Source organism: Elephas maximus, chromosome X (assembly GCF_024166365.1).
Source record: "Elephas maximus indicus isolate mEleMax1 chromosome X, mEleMax1 primary haplotype, whole genome shotgun sequence".
Taxonomy (NCBI): Eukaryota; Metazoa; Chordata; class Mammalia; order Proboscidea; family Elephantidae; genus Elephas; species Elephas maximus.
In genome coordinates, this window is record NC_064846.1 from 46,574,366 (window position 1) to 46,595,754 (window position 21,389).

The following is a 21,389-nucleotide window of genomic DNA, read 5'->3' on the forward strand; positions in this document are numbered from 1 at the left end:
GTGAAAGTTAACTTTTTGCTGTGGGTGATCAACAGAATTTTTCCATAGATTGTTGAAAAAACTAAGCTCACTGTCTTTCTTTGTTGTAGAATATGTGGAATATTCTTTTTGTAAAAAAATGTGGTATATAGTAAAAATCTTAGTACCCCACATCCGCTAAAAATTTTATAATCCTGTCATCTCATTCCGCTAAAATGGGATACGCCAATTTTGCCTTCAGTCACTAATATTATAGTCACATTTAAGAAGAGGTTACATCATGGATAGCTAAGACACACACATATATATACATGTATATATATAACTCACATATTCCATTTGAATGTGTGAGTAAGCAGAGAAGGGGGCACCACAGATTATCAGTGTTTAAGGCCCTCCCATGCCTGACCCTGCCCATAGGGTTTTCTAGGTTGTAATCTTTATGGGAGCAGAATCGCTAGGTCTTTTTCCTGAGGAGCCGCTGGTGAGTTCAAACTGCCAACCTTTCCATTAGCAGCTGACCGCTTAACCATTGCACCACCAGGGCTCCTTACTTAGCCTGCCTACATACTTTTGTGGAATTTGTCCTGGATTTTTGTGCCTCCATGTTTTTGTTCAAGATATTCTCTTCTTTGGAAACAACTCTCGTTCCTACTCACCCATCTCTGCCTCCTGAAATCCTGCTCAGTTCAAACAGCACTACCTCCATGACACCTTCCCTGACCTAAAAATCAGCTCAAATTCATTCCTGCTGGTTTCATGTTTTCACAGCCTTGACTCTAGCACTTAATACTATCTTGTGTTAAGTTTTTTTTTTAATGGTGATAAAATATACATTACAAAAGGTTTGCTAATTTAACCATTTTCTAGTGTACAGTTCAGTGACATTAATTACATTTCATCCTGTTGTGCTACCATCACCCTTATCCATTTCCAAATAGAACCCAGTCTCCTTAAACAATCACTCCCATTCCCTCCTACCCCTAAGCCCCTGGTAACAACTGATCTACTTCCTGTCTCTGTGAAGTTATGTATGGGGTCATACAATATTTGTCCTTTTGTGACTGACCTATTTCACACAGCATAATGTTTTCATGGTTCTGATACATGTCATAGCATGCATTAGAATTTCATTTCTCTATAGCTGAGAAATACATAATATTCCATTGTCCATATATACCACAATTTTTATTTACTCATTCATCTGTTGAAGGAACTTGGGTTGTCTCTACTTTTGGTTCTTGTGAACAATACTGCAGTCAACACTGGTGTACAAGTACCTGCTTGAGTCTCTGCTTTCAATTCTTTTCAGTATATACCTAGGAGTGGAACTGCTGGGCCATATGGTAATTCTGTGTTTAACTTTTTGAGGAAACCACTAACCTGTTTTCTACAGTGCCTACACCATTTGACAATCCTGACAGCAATTCTAGTTCTCCATATCCTCACCAACACTTGGTAGTTTCCATTTTTCTGATAATAGCTATCCTCGTGAGTTAAATGATCTTTTATTTTATGTAGTTACCTATACATGTTTCCTCCTGCTCACCTCTGCCCTGTCATCAGAAAACCGAAGTTATTATCGCTACCACCCTGTAATATTGAAGCTGACAGAGCTCCAGTCAGGGATTTGGTAGAGGTGGGCAATGGAGTAGGTAATCTCTAAGCTCCCTCCCAACTCGGAGGTTTTAAGGTCCTGGATGGTGGTTTCCTTGAGGGCAGAGACGGCCGCTCCACAGCACCAAGCAGAGTAGCTAGCATGTTTCTGGAAACTGCTGAATTGGCAAAACTGCATTATCTCTGATGCAGGTAGAGATTAGCAAAAACGGGCTACATACTCCCTCCTGGTCTCTGTATACCTATCCCTCACTGTCACATGTGTTTGAAGGTGACACTGCTATGTAGGCTCAAGGGCTTCTGAGCCCCTTGCATTCCTTTCAACATTCCTTCCCTATAGAGACTATCCTTCATTGTGCTGTGATGATCCACACACATATTGATGTCTGCAGCACAGGGTGCTTTGCCTTTCAGTCTGGATCAGTGGTTTTCAAACTTGAGCATGCATCAGAATCACCTAGCGGGGCTTGTTAAAGTATACATTGCTGGGCCCCAGTCCTAATAGGTCTACCATAAGACCCGAGAATTTGCCCTTTTAACAGGCTTCGAGGTGATGTTGATGCTGCAGTTCCTGGGGACACACTAACAACTACTCCAGACAATGGCTTCCCTCACAAGGAGGCACCCTCGCTCCGACTGCTGCCCACCGAATCCAAGGACCCAGTGCAGTAGTAGGGGAGGAAGGGTGTAGAACTGGGAGTGTGAAGACCAGGGTTCTACTGCAGCTGTTGGCTCTAGCCAACATGCAACCTTGGGTAAGTCTTAGCACTGCTCTGGGTCTCTAGTTTCCTCACAGACATAAGGAGAGGGGTGAAGTTAGTGATTGCTCCTCTGGATATTTCTAGAATCCAGAGTTGTTATGTTGCTCTTGTCCTCAGCCCAGTCTTTTAAGTTGAGATGTCAGATACCCCCGCAGCACCTCCTTGAGCATCCAAGTGCCCACTCCTGTCCACCATCACTCCAAGCCAGAGCTCATCCACTTGCTTGGAGGTCTCCTCCTAGAACCATCTCTGTATGTAGAGCCCAAACAGCAAAGCTGGCACCCTCCTTCTTGGGGCATTTTGGGGAATGTGTGTCCCATAGGTGCTATTTAAGAGGCACTTTAGCACAGTGGTTAACAACACAGAATTCTAGAACCAGTCTCCTGCATGCAAATCTTGACTTTGCAATTTATTTAACTCTGTGGCCTTGGGTAAATTACATCACTTTGTGGTGCTTCGATTTTCCCTTCTATAAAATGGGAATAATACTATAATCAACTTCATAGAGTTATTCTAAGGGTTAAATTAACTAGTATATGCAAAGCACTTAGACTAGTACCTGGTGCAAATTTTAGCCATAATTATTATCACTGTTGAAGGAAGAGAGCAAGTGCTGCGTAGCACAGCTCCAGTGCTCATCACTCCTTTTAGGGAAGGGTTATACTCCTAAGATATCAGGCTTGGAGCAACTGTTAGCCATTGAGGCAGCAGAGCATGGAGCAGTGTTTTCCAGTCTTCAGTCACTGGGGTAACATCATCACAAATTTTGCCCAAAAACCTTTCAAAAATCTGACTCACTTGGTGAACATTAAAAAAATTACATGTAGAAATGGGTGAACTGGTATATGTTTTGCTGTGCATACTCTCAAAAACAACAAAATAAATTTTTAAAAATTAAGGAAATTTACATAAAAGACAACTTGTTCATTACCATAAAGCTAGTAATAATCGTCCTGCATTTAAGATACACACTAATCTACATTATAAGGAACATAACATTGAAGATAAGATAAAGTTCACCCTTGTACTGCAGGAAATCATCTCACGTACCAGTCACAGCATGCTCCCCACATCACCAGAGACACTGGTATGGAGGTGAAAACAAGCTGTGGCACGTGGTCCAGCTCTAACCACTTATTGTGTAACTATGGGTAAGTTATTTAACATCTCTGAGCCTCATTTGCCCCAACTTTAAAATGGAGAGCGTAACAGTACCTACTTCATGAGGTTGTTGTAAGGACTAAATGAGATAATGTATGCAAGGCATTTAACATAGTGCCTGGCATATAGTAAGGGTTCAAAAACTGGTAGCTGTTGTTACTGTAAAGGGGGTAATGGCCCCCCTCACAACAGTAAACAACGAGTAAGTAACCAGAGAATGTTGTGGCTTTAGCTCCTCTACTTTCTTTACAACTCCCCATAGTAAATAATAATAATAATACCTTGTTGTTATTGTTAGGTGCATCAAATAGATTCCAACTCGTAGCAACCCCATGTGACAGCACAGAACTGACTTATAAGGTTTTCTAGGCTATAATCTTAACGGGAGCAGATCCATAAATCTTTTCTCCTGCAGAGCCAGTGGGTGGGTTTTATCCGCCAACCGTTTGGTTAGTAGCCAAGCGTTTACCATTGGGCCACCAGGGCTTCTTAGTAATACCTTACACATATGCAATATTTCACGTGTGTGTAAATCCTCTTATCCAATCTTTACAACACTATATGGACAAAACAAGCACTCTTGTGGGGACGTCGGTATTGTTCAGGATGTTCATAAATCACCATCGCTGCCTGCAAACCTCCCATGCAGTGGGCTGGCTGTCCTCACGTGGATTTCTGCTTCTGCACCATTGGTGGAAGAGGAAGCATCCTCTTGACTGGTTCATGGTTGCCAGCTGAGGAGCCTCCAGAAAACCTCACTGGTACAAGACCTGTCTTTTGCGGGTACACATCAGGCCAGAGGGCTGCTTCCTGTGCAGCATCAGTGTTTAGGGCGTGCATTCCCAGACCCCAGACATCCAAATGGTGCTGACTATCATAAGGACTTTTAATGATAAACATAAACCAAACCAGAAAGATGTTCTAGATTTTTCATCCATTTGCATTTACTAGTCCAAGAAAAGTCAACCCGCCCCTCTATGCACCCAATTACACTTCTCATTAAGGCAAAATCATGACGATGTCACAGGCTGTGGTACCAGTGCCACACTCAGCATTAATTAAGCTCAATGCTCGGAGAGGATCAAAGCACAGGAGACTCAGAAACTTGTTACGGCACTTAATAATGATCTATTTACTCTCCAGAAACTAGACAGGGATTCTAGACTTCAGTGACTTCACTTCTCTGCTCTTTCCTTTCCTTCCCGCTTCTGTTCTATGTGATTTTGCTGGCGATAGAGGGCCACAGCAGCTCCTCTGTTTGGTGCCCATTGTCCGACTTCCCCTGGAAATAAGGCCAACTCACCTTCTCTTTCCTCTGTGGGAAGTTTCTTTCCGTTACCTTCCACACCACAGAATGAGGCAAACTGACCTTGCTCACTCTGTTCTAGCCACTCTGGGCTTCCCGCTGTTCTTTAACCTTGTTGGGCATGCCACCTCCCAGGGCCTTTTCATTTGCTGTTCCCTCTGACTGGTCCACTCTTCCTCCTTCACTTCTTTAAACACTTTGTTCAAATGCCATCTTTTCAGTGAGGACTTCTATGCCACCCTAATTGAAAATTGCTCATCCACTCCTCCCTAGATCCCTTCCCTGCTATATTTTTTCTTCAGCACATTCATCATCTTCTAGTATACTATATAATTTACTGGTGTCGCAGCGGTTAAGAGCTACGGCTGCTAACCAAAAGGCTGACAGTTCAAATCCACCAGGTGCTCCCTGAAAACCCTATGGGGCAATTCTACTTTGTCCTACGGGGTCGCAACAAGTCGGAATCGAGTCGACGGTGACAGGTTTGGTTTGGTTATTTGATTGATTGATTGTCTGTCTCCCCCTACTAGAAGGTAAGCCCCAGGACGGCAGGGAAGTTTAACTTTTTATTTGGAAATAATTTTAGACTTTACGGAAAACTGTAATCATAGTACAGGGAGTTCCTGCATACCCTTCACCTAACTTCCCTTAAAGTGAACACCTTATATAGTAATAGTTGTTGCTGTTGTTAGCTGCCATCAAGTCAGTTCTGACTCATGGAGACCCCAAGAGTGCGGAGAACTGCTCCATAGGGTTTCAAAGCCGTGACCTATTGGAAGCAGATCACCAAGCCTTACTTCTGATGCATCTCTGTGTGGGTTTGGACCGCCAATCTCTGTCAGGAGTCCAATGCTTAACCATTTGCACCACCCAGGGACTCCATATAATAAAAGTAAAATTATTGAAACCAGGAAATTAACACTGCTATAATACTATTAACTAATCTATAGACCTTATTAAAATTTTCCTAGATTTTCCACTAATGTCCTTTTTCTGTTCCAGAATCCAATGCAGGATCTCATATGATATTCAGTTGTCATTTCTCCTTTGTCTCCTCTAATCTGTTACGGTTCCTTAGTCTTTGTCTTTCATGACTTTGACACTTTTGACAAGTCCACACCAATTATTTTGTAGAATGTCTCCTGTTTGGATTTGGCTGATATTTTCTCATGATTAGACTGTGGCTGTGCATTTTTAGCAAGAATACTGCAGGAGTGATTTGTGGAGGGCGGATTTTTTTGTTTGTTTGTTTTGTTCTCTCTTGTATAGAACAGTGCCTGGCACATACTAGGTGCTCAGTACTTGTGAAAACACAAAGGGACCAGTCCACCAGGCATCCACACTTGTTTCTGGAGATGGAGAGATTATATTCTGTGGGATATCAGGGTTTGCTAGAAAACTACTGGCTTTGAGGAAGGGGAAGCTAAGATGGCTGGGGCAGATTGGGGGTCACCTACCAAAAAGCAAAACAGTAACAGGTGAAGGAACCCAACTAGCATGTCCCCCCAGGGAGAGGATAAAGCTGTAAAATTTGGGCATGTGATGGCAAGGTTTATTACTATTATTACTTTAAAAAAATAACAGCGCCAAAAAAAAAAAACTCAAAACAACCCCATACCTTTCATGTGTAAGTGCAGTGGCTCAGTCAACAGGCTCTGAAGCCAGGCTGCCTGTTCACACTCTAGCTCTGCCACTTAGCAGCTGGGTAATATTGAACAAATCACTTGATCTCTCTGTGCCTCATTTTTCTCATCTGTAAAATGGAGATACTATTTTTTTTTAATATCTAGGGCTGTTCTGAGGATTGATCAAAAAAATACATGTCAGGTGCTTAAAGCAGTGTCTGAAATATAGTAAGCACTCAATAAGAATTATTATTACGCAAATTTATGTACTTTGCAGAACACTTTCAAATAGATCATCCCCTTAGATATTCAAAGCAACCCCTTAGGGTCAGAGATTATTATTTTCATTGACTGATAAGGAAATTGAGGCCTAGAGAAGTGAATGGATTTATCTAAGGTCTCCTAGTGAATGAATGAAAGAGCTGGGAATAGGATCTATGTCATTTGTCTCCTAATCCAGTCAGTCCTCTATCTCTGTACTGCCCTAGACATAGAGTATATTCTCACCAAATGCCAGCAATCAGAGTAAGAATTTGGGCTTACATTGGCCCTTCAGCATCACAGTCTTCTTGGTGCTGGACAAGGTCTGGGACATTGTAAACAGTCTAGGATCTTCCAATGAAGGTGAGAGAGAATACTAAGACAGTCCGATAGGTATTCTTGGAACAATGAGTGTACTGACAATTACAGCAGCTTCCACCCTATAAAAACAGGGATCCTGGGATGGTTGTTTGGAGAGCAGAAGGCATTTTCCAAGGGAAGTGTCATTGTAAATGGTGATAAGCACCCAAGTCAGCCTACCAAATGTACTTAAAGCAGAACACTACTACTGTTATGGAACCTAGTCCACAGGTTTTACAGGGGACTGGGAGAAGGGAACAAGACAAGACTGAAGAGGTAGGCAAAGGCCAGTATGCCAGTCCTTAATGGCCCAGGAAGGAAGTTGTATTTTATTCTAAGTGTGATGGGAAGACACCGGGCTTTTAAGCAGAGGAATGATATTATCTGATATATAAGTTTTAAAAGAGCACTATTGCTGCTATAACAGGGAATCATGTAGAGTGTGACTCTTTAGTGACACAGAGCTGGCCTTGAATTCCAACTCTACCTCTTTATAGCTTGAATGCCTTCTGTTCAATAGAGACAGTAATAGTACCTCACTCCTAGGGCTGCGTGAGGAATACAATAGACAATGTACATAAAGTGCCTAGCCCAGTGCCTGGCCCATTGTAGGCGCTCAGTTTGTGTTAGCTGCAATTATTAGTAGTAGTTTAGTATATAGTTACAACTTTGAGAAAATGCACAGGATGTGACCCAGATGAGGTATTAGGCTAATGCTGGTTGAATGAATTTGTTGGAATTCTAAGACTTGATTCAATGGTAGAGTCTCTGGATATAAGACGAAGAGATGGAAAAGATCTGTCTGGAATTGCTGCTAACGAACTATGGGAGATTCCGTTCCCTCTTCCAAGCATAGGACATGAGCTTGCCCTGGCTGTGGCCCTGCACAGAGCTGTATATGGACATAGAGTGAGATGATGGGGGGAAGGCACAGAAAAGGAAGCATTCTTTCCTCACCCTTTGTGTCACTTCCCAGAGTCCCAAAAGGGCTTTCATTCAAAAGTTGCTGAGCACCTCCTACGTGCTAGCCCAGCACTTGGCCATGTCATCTTTCCAGCAATAGGCACCATGGGGGAGCCCTGCTAGGCTAACCCCTCACCTCACACTGTGCGGATTGTGCAATGCAGCAACAGGGATGGGGCAGGTGCCAAGGCTTCTGGTCATTGCATGGGCATGGGCTGCTGCTTCCTGGACTTCCTGTTAGCTGCTATTTGGCCCAAGCTACATGAGGTTATTAATTAAGCCTCCTGCCAGCAGGGGCAGGCTAGCATGCCAGTGTGGCACATGTCTCACACATGTTCTGGACTGCAAACAGACCATGCCCAACAAACGCAAGGGGGCTTCTCTCTTTTGGTGTGCTCCTGAGCTCTGAGGTCTTGTCTGGCCACACCCAGTTCTTACAGTCCGAAGGCCTGTCTGCTCCCTGGAACAGGTGGCTACAGAGACACAGCATACCCTCTTGGCAAAGGGAATTGTGCCATTTTTTTTTTTTTTTAACCCATATTCAGGTTGTCTGACCCTGGGGCAAGCTTGGTGTGCCAGGAGGGTGGTAGGAATGACCGGAACTAAAGCCAGAAAAAAAAAAAAAGTGCTACCTAATTTCACCTGGCTCTTTATGCTGCTATTATTTCTTGCTCAACTCTTTACATCTACTTTCATTCACTCATTTATTCATTCATTCTCTTATTCAACAACATTTATTGAGTGCCTACAATATGATAGGCACTGTGGAAGGTGCTGGGGATGCAAAAGACAAAGTCTCTGCCCTCAAGAACCTTGCACTCTAATGTGGGATTCTCGATCACTCCCATCTAAAAAATTAAAATCTTGTCTTGACTCTAATTCCCTCTCCAGATACAGGTACTGCTCCAATGCTCTCCTCCTCTTCTTATTATAACCTTGAAACAGTTGTTTATACTCATTGTCTCCAAATTCTCTCCTTCCTTTCTCTCTTGAACTCATTCTAATCACTTTCTGACCAAGATCACCAGTGACCTTCATATTACAAAACCCAATGGTCAATTCTCAGTCTTCCTCTTACTTGACCTATCTGCAGCACTTGACACAAGTGACCATTCTCTCTTCCTTGAAATACTTTCTCCTCTTGGCTTACAGGAAACCATACTCTATTGGTTTTCTTCCTTCTTCTCTGGCTTCTCCTTCTCAGTCTCCTTTGCTTATTCCTCTTCAGCCCAACCTCTAAACCTTGAAGCCCTTTAGGGCTCAGTCCTTGGACTTCTTTCCACATGTACTTACTCTCTGTCTTTTCTGCATGAACTACCTGATCTCATCTGGTCTCATGGCTCCCAGAGTTTTATCTCCAGGCCAGACCTCTCCTATGAACTCCAGGTTTGCATGTCAACTCTCTACTTGATATCTCCACCTGGATGTCTAATAGCACCTCAGACATACCAAGTTCAAAACTGAAACCCTTGATATTTCTCCTTAAAACCTACTCCTCCCATAGTCTTTCCTATCTCAGTTAAATGGCAACTGCATTATTCTAGACTGTCAGGTCAAAAAATCTTGGTGTCATCCTTGACTGTGCACTTTGTCTCATTCCCATCACACAATCTGTCTGCAAATCTTGTATACTCTATCTCTCAAGATATATACAAATTTTGACCATTTCTTGTTGCTTTTTATCACCTCCATTACTGTAACCTTTGTCCAAGCCATCATCATCTCTCACGCAGATTAATGCAGCAGACTCCTAGTTTGTTCTATTTCTTCCACCCTTTCCCTCCTTCAGTTTATTCTTAACACAGTGTCAGAGTGAACCTATTAAAATCTAAGCCAGATCATGTCACTCTCTGCTTAAAACTCTCCAATAATACCCCTTATTACTCAGAGTAGAAGCCAAATTTTTTTATAATAATCTACAAGGCTCCATACGACCTTGCCCCCCATTACTTCTCTGAACTTATCTCCTACCACAATTCCCCCTGTTCTCAACTCTCCAGCCACACTGGCCCCTTGCTGTTCTTAAAAACATCAGGTATAATCCAGCCTCAGGACCTTTGTACAGACTCCTTTCTGCCATGAATGTTCTATATCCAGATACTGCAGGTCTAGATCCCTCACTCCTTCCTATTTTTACTCAAAATTCACCTTCCCAGGCTACTCTATCTAAAACTTTTCTTCCCCCCAAAAGAGCCATATCTCCATTTTTTGCTTTATTTCACTCCTTAGCACTTCTCATTATCTAACATCCTGTACTTACTTTAAGAATTTGTTTACTTTCTGTCTTTCCCTCCTAGAATGGAAGTTTTACAGGTTAAAATTTGTATTTAGTGTGTCCACTATTTTATTCCCAGTGTTTTGAGTGCCTGGCCCATATCAAGGGTTCAATAAATATTTATTGGATAAATGAATGAAATAAAATACTTACAGCTTGTGATAAGTGCTAAGGGGGAAATAAACAAGTTGATAGATTAAGCAGAGGCCTTTAACCTCCGCTACACATTAGGATCACCTGGGGAGCATTTAAAAACACAATACTTGGGCCTCACCCCTGAGATTCTGAATTACTTGGTCTACAAGGGGCCTGATTTTTTTTTTAATGTTCTCTGGGTGATCCTTAATATGCAATGGAGACTGAGAATCAATGAGTTTGAGAATAACCGTGGGGACAGGAACCTACTCGAGATAGGGCGGACAAGGAAGACCTTTCTGAGATGGGATCGTTTAAATGGAAATCTGAAGGACAAAAAAAAAAAAACTTGAGGAAGTTGGGATTCAATACCAGGTGGAACAGCAGAATGAGAGTAAAAGTATTGAAGCAGGAATGAGCTTGGTGTGTTCTCAGAACAGAAGGCTGCTGCGGGTCGTACAGAGTAGGCAAGGAGAAGAGTGGAGCAAGATGAGTTTGGAGAGATACACAGGAGCCAGACTATGCAGGGTAGGGTGTAGGCCATGGGAAGGAATTTGGACTTCATGCGACATGAGATGAGAGCCCTGGAAGGTTTGAGGAGAGGGCCATGATCTGATTTACTATCTTCTAGAGATCACTCTGGCTGCTGTGTGAGGAGCATGAGTGGAAGCAGGGAGACAATTTGGGAAGCTATTGTGGCAGTCTAGGTTGGACTTGATGGTGTCCTAGGCAGAGCTGGTGACCTAATGTCCCTTTCCATTTAGATACCAGAAACCTGAGAGTGGTGCACAAATACATTCTGCTCACATAAACACACACAAGGCCGTTAGTTTCTGGACAAACTTCCACAGCTAAGATTCTGTAGCTTGTTAGTTCTGTGTTCAATGGTTAGAAGATGTAATTCTAAATCTACCCTAGGGACAAGACCCAGATGATCAGTTAATGGGAGAGATAATTTCTAACTAGCACAAACAGCCCAAGCAGAAATAGTTTTAGAAAAGACAGTAAGAAAAGTGATGGCAGCATGCATCCATCTAAATTTTAAGGACCTCCACTAATATAAGTTAGAGGGGAGATCAAGACATGTACACAAATAGGAGTTACACAAGATAGAATGAGGTAAGTGTCTTGGTCACCTAGTGCTACCATAATAGAAATACCACAAGTGGATGACTTTAACAAAGAGAAATTTGTTCTCTCACAGTCTGGTAGGCTGAAAGTTCAAATTTAGAATGTCAGCTCCAGGGGAATTCCTTCTCCATCAGCTCTGGAGGAAGGTCCATGTCATCAATCTTCCCTTGTCCTAGGAGCTTCTCCATGTAGGAACCTCAGGTCCAAAGGACATGCTCTGCTCCCGGCACTACTTTCTTGGTGGTATGAGGTCCCCGTGTCTCTCTGCTCACTTCTTTCTTTTATATCTCAAAAGAGATTGACTTGACACTATCTAGTCTTGTAGATCTCATCAATATAGCTGCCAATAATCTATCTTATTACACCACAGTGATAGGATTTACAACACAGAGGGAAATTGCATCAGATGATAAAGTGATAGACAATCATACAATACAGGAAATCATGACCTAGCCAAGTTGACAGATATTTTTGTGGGATACAATTCATTCCATGACAGTATCCAAATGGAGACAGAAATACTATTAATAATCACTATAGGGTAACTATGAGTTGGAATCGACTTGATGGCAACAGGTTTTTGTTTTGTTTTTTTTTATCATTTACTTTTAAGGAGTCCTTTTTTTTTTTTTTTTAGTGGCACAGGGGTTAAGCACTTGCCTGCCAATCAAAAAGTTGGTGGTTAAAACCCACCAGCTGCTCCATGGGAGTAAGATGTGGCAGTCTGCTTCCTGTAAAGATTACAGCCTAGGAAACCTTACAGGCAGTTCTACTCTGTCCTATAGGGTCACTATGAGTTGGAATCAACTTCACAGCACACAACAACAACATCATTTCTTTAGCACCCAATTTATGCTGAGCACTGTGATGGATGCCTTACATATGTCCTCATTTAATCTTCACAATAACTCTATGGAGTAGGTAATATGATCATCCATGATGAAAATAATAGCAGCTAGCAACCTTGCTTGCCGAAAGTGAAGAGGACTTGAAGCACTTACTAATGAAGATCAAAGACTACAGCCTTCAGTATGGATTACACCTCAACATAAAAAAAAAATCCTCACCACTGAACCAATAAGCAACATCATGATGAACGGAGAAAAGACTGAAGTTGTCAAGGATTTCATTTTACTTGGATCCACAATCAATGCCCATGGAAGCAGCAGTCAAGAAATCAAAAGACTCATTGCATTGGGCAAATCTGCTGCAAAAGACCCCTTTAAATTGTTAAAAAGCAAAGGTGTCACCTTGAAGACTAAGGTGTGCCTGACCCAAGTCGTAGGGTTTTCAATCATTTCATGTGCATTCAAAAGCTGGGCAATGAATAAGGAAGACCACAGAAGAACTAACACGTTTGAATTATGGTGCTGGTGAAGGATATTGAATATACCATGGACTTCCAAAAGAACAAACAAATTTGTCTTGGAAGAAGTACAACCAGAATGCTCCTTAGAAGCGAGGATAGCAAGACTACGTCTCAAGTAATTTGGACATGTTATCAGGAGGGACCAGTCCCTGGAGAAGTACCTCATGCTTGGTTAAGTAAGGGTCAGTGAAAAAGAGGAAGACCCTCGATAAGATGGATTGACACAGAGGCTGCAACAATGAGCTCAAGTGTAACAACGATCATGAGGATGGCGCAGGACCAGGTTGTGCTTCATTCTGCTGCACGCAGGGTTGCTTTGAGTCAGAACTGACTCAACAGCACTGAACAACAACAGCATTTATTAAGTGCTTATTTTTTTTTAGCCAGGTATTGTTCTAGGTGTTTCTGAAATATCTCATATACATATATTTTCATTCTATCGGTGAGAATCCACCACCTGTCTGTCAGTTTGCTGTACTGTGGTGGCTTGAGTATTGCTGTGATGCTAGAAGCAATACCACTGGTATTTCAAATACCAGTCAACCATGGCACTTCTAGACTAAGACAGACTAGGAAGAAAGGCCTGGCAATGTACTTTAGAAAACTAGGCAATGGAAACCCTATTGATCCCAACGGACTCAAACGTGTCAACGATTGTGAAGATGGTGCAGTACCACGTAACGTTTCATTATGTTATACATAAGGTCACCATGAATCGGAGCCAACTTAACAGCAACTAACAACAACAATAACATAGATGAGGATAACTAGACCCAGAAAGGATAAATGACTTATCCAATATCACAGAACTAGGCAGGTGCAGTGTTGATAGTCAAACATAGGTGAGACTCTCGAGCCCATGCTCTTAGAGTATTCTGGGAGTTCAGAACAGTCAGCTCCTATCTTGTTCTGGGAGGTACATGCGTACAGGGAGGAAGACACCATGGAGGAGCAAAGGTATGAAAATGGAAATGTAGGTGCCTATTCAGGGCCCATGGCAGCCCTGGTGGTGCAAATGGTTAAGCACTGGGCTACTGACCAAAAGGCTGGTGGTTTAAACCCACCTGAAAGTGCCTCAAAAAAAAAAGTCCTGGCTATTAGCTTCTGAAAGGTCATAGCCAAGAAAATCCTATGGAGCACAGTTCTGCTCTGAAGCACATAGGGTCATCATGAGTTGGAATCAGCTTGATGGCAACTGTTTTCTTTTGTTGTTGTTTTAATTCAGGGCCCAGCAAGCAGCCTGGCTTGGTTGGAGCTGAGGGTATATGACAGGGGAAGAGTGGCTCAATGGCAAGGCAGTCTCCTAAGCACCTTGTCTGTGCCAGCCTGGTTCCTAATAATCACCTTATCTGTGCCAGCCTGGTTCCTAATAATCACCTTATCTGTGCCAGCCTGGCGCTGTAGCCTCCCGTTAAGCCAGTCTGTCCCTCAGGGCTTGATCTTAAGGTGTCTTGCTCCTCTTAAGGCCCTTGGTAACTCAAACATCTTTAACTCTGCTCCAGAGTAGAACAAGGTTAGACTTTCAAATTCAAGCCATGATGAGTGGGGGGCTGGCAGCTCCCTCATTAGCTCTTCTTTCTTAGAGAGAAGTGCTCCTTGGACATTGAAGACATAGACAACAAGATCTGAAAAGGAATGGGAATCCAGGAGCCAGCATTCAGCACTCAGCACCCAGCACAACATCTCATCAGGCCAGCAAAGGAAGTTCATCATGCAACACCGCTTCCAACAGGAAAAATTTGCCAATGATCTAAATGCTCATCAGTGTGGGATGGATGAGATAAACTATGAAACATCCAAAGGACACGCGCTGTTGTTTAAAAAGGATGAGATAAAACTGTATGTTCTGACAAGGAAGGACATTTTGAAGAAAAGAATGTAACACAACAGTCTATGACCTCATTTAAATCACAGATCTGCGTTCACGCATGCATAAAATCATTAACCGCTATTATCTGCTGGGGTGTCCATGCGCAGAATTACAATGAGACTTTCAGTTTCTAATTTGTATACTTATATGTGCTATTGACCTTTCCAACAAGCCAATATTACTTCTATAACTGGAAGAAACAATAATAGTATTTCCATTTTGAAAACCAAAAGGCTCCATCTTAGATCACCCTACATCCTCATCCATCCTTTCTTTTGAAATCACAATGTATCTTGGACTCAGCAATGCCTCTGAAATTGTCTCCCATAACCTTCTCATGAATGAGCTGAGACAGTAACATATTAAACAGATTATAATACAGTCAAATGGATTGGCAAATGACTAAATCATTTTACCCAAAGCAACCAGCAGAAAGTTCTCTAGAGAAAGGCCACAGGGCTTTTCCATTTTTATTAGTAACTTAGATGACACAAAAAATGTACTTACCACGTCTGATGATGACCCAAAGCTGGCAGGGATATCAAATACGTGGAAGGGCAAAATTGAGATTCAAAACGAACTCAGATGGGCTGGAACACTGGGCTAAAACAAAAAAGGTGAAATTTAAATAAGATAAAAAAATTCCTTAATTAAAAGTTTTCAAAGTCCATTTTGTGAGGCCAGGAGAGGAGAAGCACTGCTTGGCAGCAGCTCACATAAAAACAAAGACCTGGGGGTCTGCGTTGAGTTGCACAAGTATACTCTGAGGCAAAAGTTTTAGGTAGCTAAATAATTTAGCTGCTAATAACAGGGCACAATTTTAGGTTGTATTAATCAAAGTACAGTTTCTCGATCCCAGAAAACAATTGCCACATTGCAATCTCCACTGTTCCTTCCTGGAGTGCCCTATCCAATGCTAGGCAGCACATTTTAAGAGGGTCACTAAGAAAGTGGAACACCTCCAGAGCAGGGCCAAGAGATTGGCAAAGGGTTCTAAATCCATTCCTGTATAACGGAATGTCTCTGGAAGGGACTAGAAACACAGGGCCTGAAAAAGAGAGAAGTAAAGGGGCAGGGGTGTATATTGGATGCTTTCAAACCTCAAAAGTGATTCCCTGTGCACTCATCTGGGGTTGCTCAAGTGACAGAACTAGGACTAATGCCACCCAGTGGAAAGGAGGAAGATTTTCAGGAAATGTGTCAAAAGGCTTTCTGACCTTGAGAAGGTCCTTCAGAGGCTGAGCAGGCTGGTGAGACAATGAGTGTGTAAGCCAAGGCTGGATGAACAGATGCCAAGTGGCAGAATTATACTGTGTGGGTCCCTGACAGCTCCAAGAGACTGTATCTCTTTCTTTTATTCTCCACACCATCGCTTCCTCTTTGTCTCCCACTCCAGACAAATGAACCCTCTCTCTGCAGTCCACAGAGGCCTAAAGACAGCTCTGCAGGAACTGTTTGGGCTGCTGCCTCTTGTTTAGTATTGGCCAAGGTCTAAAAAATAAAAATAAAAACACAAACTCTGTTGCCATTGAGTCGATTCTGATTCATAGGGACCCTGTAGGACAGAATAGAACTGCCGCATTGGGTTTCCAAGGAGCAGCTGGTGCATTCGAACTGCTGACCTTTTCATTAGCAGCCTAGCTCTTAACCACTGCGCCACCAGGGGTCCTTATTGGCCAAGGCCTACGGGGGCAAAATAAGCAGAGGGCCAAATAGGGGAAGTCAGTCAGATGATGGCCCTCTTGAGACAAAATTTTCCTATGGCTTTCCACCTCATTCCTTCTGAATGGCAATGTCATCATGATGGCCTACAAAGCCCTAAACAACCTGGTCCTACCCTTGAGACCTTTGCTCTCTGCCTGGAATACTCTTCCTTGAGATACCTGTATGGCTCACCTCCTCACTTCCTTCAGGGCTGGACTCAAAGATCCCCTTCTCAGTGAGGCCTTCCCTGACCACCCTCTTTAAAACCATGGACCTTACTGGTCCCACTCCCCTAACCCCCATATTCCTCACCACTTCAGAATTCCTTATCCCCCTATCTTACCTTTTCTCCCCATAGTACTTAATACCATGTTACATATTATCCATCTTATGCATTTATTTTGTTTTCCTATCTCCCTCTGGTTCCCCGGGTGGTGCAAATTGTTAAGCACTTAACTACTAACCTAAAGGTTGGTGGTTCAAACCCACCTAGAGGCGCCTCGGAAGAAGGGCCTGTAGATCTGCTTCCGAAAGGTCACAGCCTTGAAAACCCTAGGGAGAGGTTCTACTCTGCACACATGGGGTCACCATGAGTCAGAATCAACTCAACGGCAACTACAACGATAAGAACAACAATCCCACTCTCTGGGCCTATAAGCTTCTTAAGTGCAGGGATCACGCTTGTCCTGTTTGTTGTTGCATCCCAGCAACATGGCCTAGTACATAGTAGCTCCTCAGTCAATATTTGTTAAATGAAATGGCCACTGCATCTCAAATCCATGCCATTTTCTGCAGTTTTGATTTTCTCAACAAAGGAAATTTCAGATTTAAGAACAGAACCCCAAAATTATAACAAGGTGTTGTATCTTAGTACTAAGATTTGGAATGATTTTGTGTATTTTTCTTAATTTTTTCCAGGCTTTCCGTTATGTAGTCATATTACATTAATGATGAACTAGCCATACTATTTATAGTACTAACATTTATTGAATGCTTACTATATGCCAGGCATTGTGATAAGCACTTTACTTGGATTAACTCATTTAATCCTAACAATAATCCTTTTTTAGTTGGAACTATTATTATTCCATTATAAAGATAAGGAAACTGAGAATATGGAGGTAATGTGAATTGCCCAAGGACACACAACTAGTATCAGTCAGATTGCAAAGCTCATGTCATTACCCCTGACTTCAAAGTAAGATGAAAATTGATGATGACACCTAATATTTATTAACTAATAACCATGTATCAGGCACTGTGCTAAATGTTTAACACACATCATCTCACTTATAGAATAGCCCCATGAGGTAGGAACTATTATTATGCCCATCCACAGAACTAGGCCCTCCTATGGAGCCGTAGTGGCACAGTGGTTAAGAGATTGGCTACTAACCAAAAGGTCAGCTGTTCAAATTCAACAGCGGTTCCTTGGAAACCCTATGGGGCAGTGATCAGTAGTCCTACTTGGCCTCTACTTCAGTTTCATGAGAAGGATGCTTTGAGTCTGTCTTCTGCATTCCAGCCAAGTGGAGAAGTTTGAGAAGCGATAATCTGCCAGCCTCCACTCCATGCAAATTGGGCCTTCAGCACACCTTGTGATTTCAGCCCTTACTTGTGCCATTGCCCCTACCAAGAATGTCCTTCCTCTTTCTTCTAGCAGCCCAATCCTGCCCCTATTTTCCAAACCACAGCTCAAATCCAATCCCTTCCTGGAAGCCTTCAATGATCACCCCCTTCCACCATGATTTTTCATCCTACAGTATCCACATTTTTTTTTAGCCCTGGTCATCTCTGGTTGGCTATTTTCCCACTCACGTATCTACCTCCTTCTCATTTAGACTATAAGCTCATGGAGGCAGCCAGGCCTTGTGCTCCTTGGCATCTCTTGAATACTGGTACATTAGCTCGCACATAGTAGGTGCTCAATAACTGTTTTACTGATTTAATAGTAATATTATATCTTCATAGTTGAAAAATATTTTTTTCAAAGCATTCTCAAACATATTCTCTCACATTAGCTTCACAACATCCCCAAGAGATAAGAGAATCAAGATCTTATTTTTCTCATTTTACAGTTAAGGAAATTGAGGGCTGGAGGGTTAAGTAAGTTGTCTCAGGTCAAACCTTTGAGAATTGAGCCAAGCCCTCTGGACCTTGAGCCTCAGCTTCTTTGCACTACCCAGAAACCCAGTGCTGTCGAGTCGATTCCAACTCATATCGACCCTATAGGACAGAGTAGAACTGCCCTGTAGGGTTTCCAAGGAACGCCTGGCGGATCTGAACTGCCAACCCTTAAGTTCAGTGGTTAAGCCGTAGCAATTAACCACTACGCCACCAGGCACTAGACCACACTGATTCTCTGAGAAGACACTGCTGGCTGGGACCAATGCTAATAACATTCCTATAAAGACCTTGTCTTGATTCTATCACCAGAGCAAAAGCAATAAAGAGTGCCAAGAGGCAATATCCAGAGTTGCAATAGGGAAGGCAGGTAAATTCATATACTCTGGTGCGAAGTGCCTGGGGCTTATCAGATGAGTGATGAAGACTCATATTCCTTGTGAGAAGGGGACTGGGGACTAAAAGCTGCCCTCTACACAGGGCAGATTAGCTCAATTCTCAACAGAAGGGTGGTAGCCTAGCAGGCAGCAAGGTGAATGTAGTAGGAGGCAAGAAACCTGGATTCAAGACCCAGTTCTGCCAAAAGCTAGCTGTGTGACCATGGGAAAAGTACCTAGCCTCTCCGAGTGTGTACTTCCTCACTGTTGTTGTTAGCTGCCATTGAGTGGGCTCCCAACACATGGAGACCACATACACAATGGGATTGAACCATGCGATCCACAGAGTTTTTTTTTTTTAATTGTGTTAAATATAAGTAACAAAACATTTGCCATTTCAACAATCAATAGTGTTTTACAAAGGTTGGTCCAAGAAAGCTTTGCTGACAAAGTGACCACATTCCCACAGGACCACAGTTCACTGGAGCCCAGTAGTAGCTGATTTTTCTAGATGGGGAAAGAGAAGTGAATGAAAGGTTAGGGGAGCTAATAGCCTTAACATACCAAGTGAGGATTAAAAAGATACTGATGTAGGTTAACGTAAATCAAAACAGAGTTTTTAGTTTATTATTTGATTTCACAAAGGCAGTATAAGTGTCTCAAATGGTAAATATCAAGTGCTGGGTAAAAGGGGTTAAATGAGTTAATTCCTCCTTTTTCATACCAGGAAGACGAGTCAACAGGTATTGTCTAAAATTGAGAAGAAGCCCTGGCAGTGCAGTGGTTAAGAGCTATGGCTGCTAACCAAAACATCAGCAGTTCAAATCCACCAGCTGCTCTTCGGAAACCCTATGGGGCAGTTCTACTCTGTCCTATAGTCAAAATCGACTCGACGGCAATGTTTTGGTTTTTTTTTAGTTGAGAAATCAACAAATTGGGTTATATATAAGCATCTCATATTATCAACTAGATTCTTGCTACTGAAAGCATGGTCTGCGGACCAACAGCATGGGCATCCCCTGGGAGCTCATTAGAAGTGCAGAATCACAGGTACCACCCCAGATACACTGAATCAGAATCCTCACTTTAACAAATGCCCAGGTGATTTCTTCTACGCACATTGATATGTGAGAAGTGCTGAGCTAAAGAGTAAATGACAGTTGGTTGCCAGATGGAGAAAAGTAGAGCATTCCAAACAGGGAAGGGCATTAGGAGAATATTATGGAATGAAAGAGCATAACATGCCCAGGAAACCATGGGTAGCTTGGTGTGGCTGGAGCATAGGTTAAATGAGAATTTGGGAATTTATCTCCTACCAAGAGAATAGTAGAATGTAACACTGGAAAGATGGTTATGGTCAGATTGCCACGCTAGGAGGTGTGAACTTAATCCTCTAGACAGTGGGGAGTACTGGAAGACTTCAGGCAAAAGGATGAATGATTACATATGTGGTTTAGAAATGTCACTTTGGCTGCAGTGTGGACAATGGATAAGAGAGGGATAAAAATGGATAAGTGAGTAGGTGAAAGAGGCAGGAGGCTATGGCAACAGTGACTGTTTCAGGGCTAGAGTAGTGGTGGTAGCAATGGGAATAAAGAAGAAAGGATGGATTCTAGAAATAATGAGATAGAATTAACAGGATTTGCTCAGCAAGGGGTGGAGGAAAATAATATTATTGGTTTTTGTTACCAAAACAAAAAAACAGACAAACCAAACCCGTTGTCATCGAGTCCATTCCAACTCATAGCGATCCCCCTATAGGACAGAGTAGAACTGCCCCATAGGGTTTCCAAGGAATGACTGCTGGATTTGAACTGCTGATCTTCTGGTTAGCAGCCGAGCTCTTAACCACTGTGCCACCAGGGCTCTGGCTGTGGTTAAGAGGTTTAGAATACTGGCTTTGAAAACAGAAAAGCCTGTGTTTGAATCTGGGTTTCACCACTTCCTAGCTATGTGACCTTGGGTAAGTCATTTGGTCACACTGATTCTCAAGTTGTTTTTTGTTTTGGTCTTTCATCTGTAAAATACATATACTACTACCTACCTCATAAGCATGTGTGAAGGATTAAATGAGATATTGTATGTGACAAGCATCTGCCAATGGCTACACACACCACACATGCCAGATATAATTATTAACTCAATTCTGTCCTGTATTAACTCAATTCTGTCCTATTGGTAGTGATCACAAAAAAAACAAACTCCAAATAATATAAACCACCAAAACCATTTAAGAGGAAGGTGTGGGAGCCAGAGAAAGAGACTTCACTGAAGGACTTTTGGCTCCCACAGGAAGAGCCTCCAGACTGTAGCCGTCCTCCCAGCACTTCCCCTCACTCTTATCCTGTATTGCTCTAAAAGGAGACCCAGT

At 42.5% G+C, this 21,389-nt stretch overlaps 1 protein-coding gene across 3 annotated transcripts in view; it reads right to left on the minus strand.

Annotated features, from left to right (window-relative positions):
* Positions 1 to 21,389, minus strand: part of PAK3 (p21 (RAC1) activated kinase 3) — a 297,238-nt gene that overhangs the window by 227,404 nt on the left and 48,445 nt on the right. For 2 of the 3 annotated variants that reach the window (XM_049872069.1, XM_049872068.1), the window contains exon 2: positions 15,321 to 15,416. The gene's annotated coding sequence lies outside the window, so the exon portion shown is untranslated. Of the gene's footprint in view, positions 1 to 15,320; positions 15,417 to 16,030; positions 16,081 to 21,389 lie in introns of those variants that run through there. The other variant, XM_049872067.1, reaches the window with a different exon arrangement.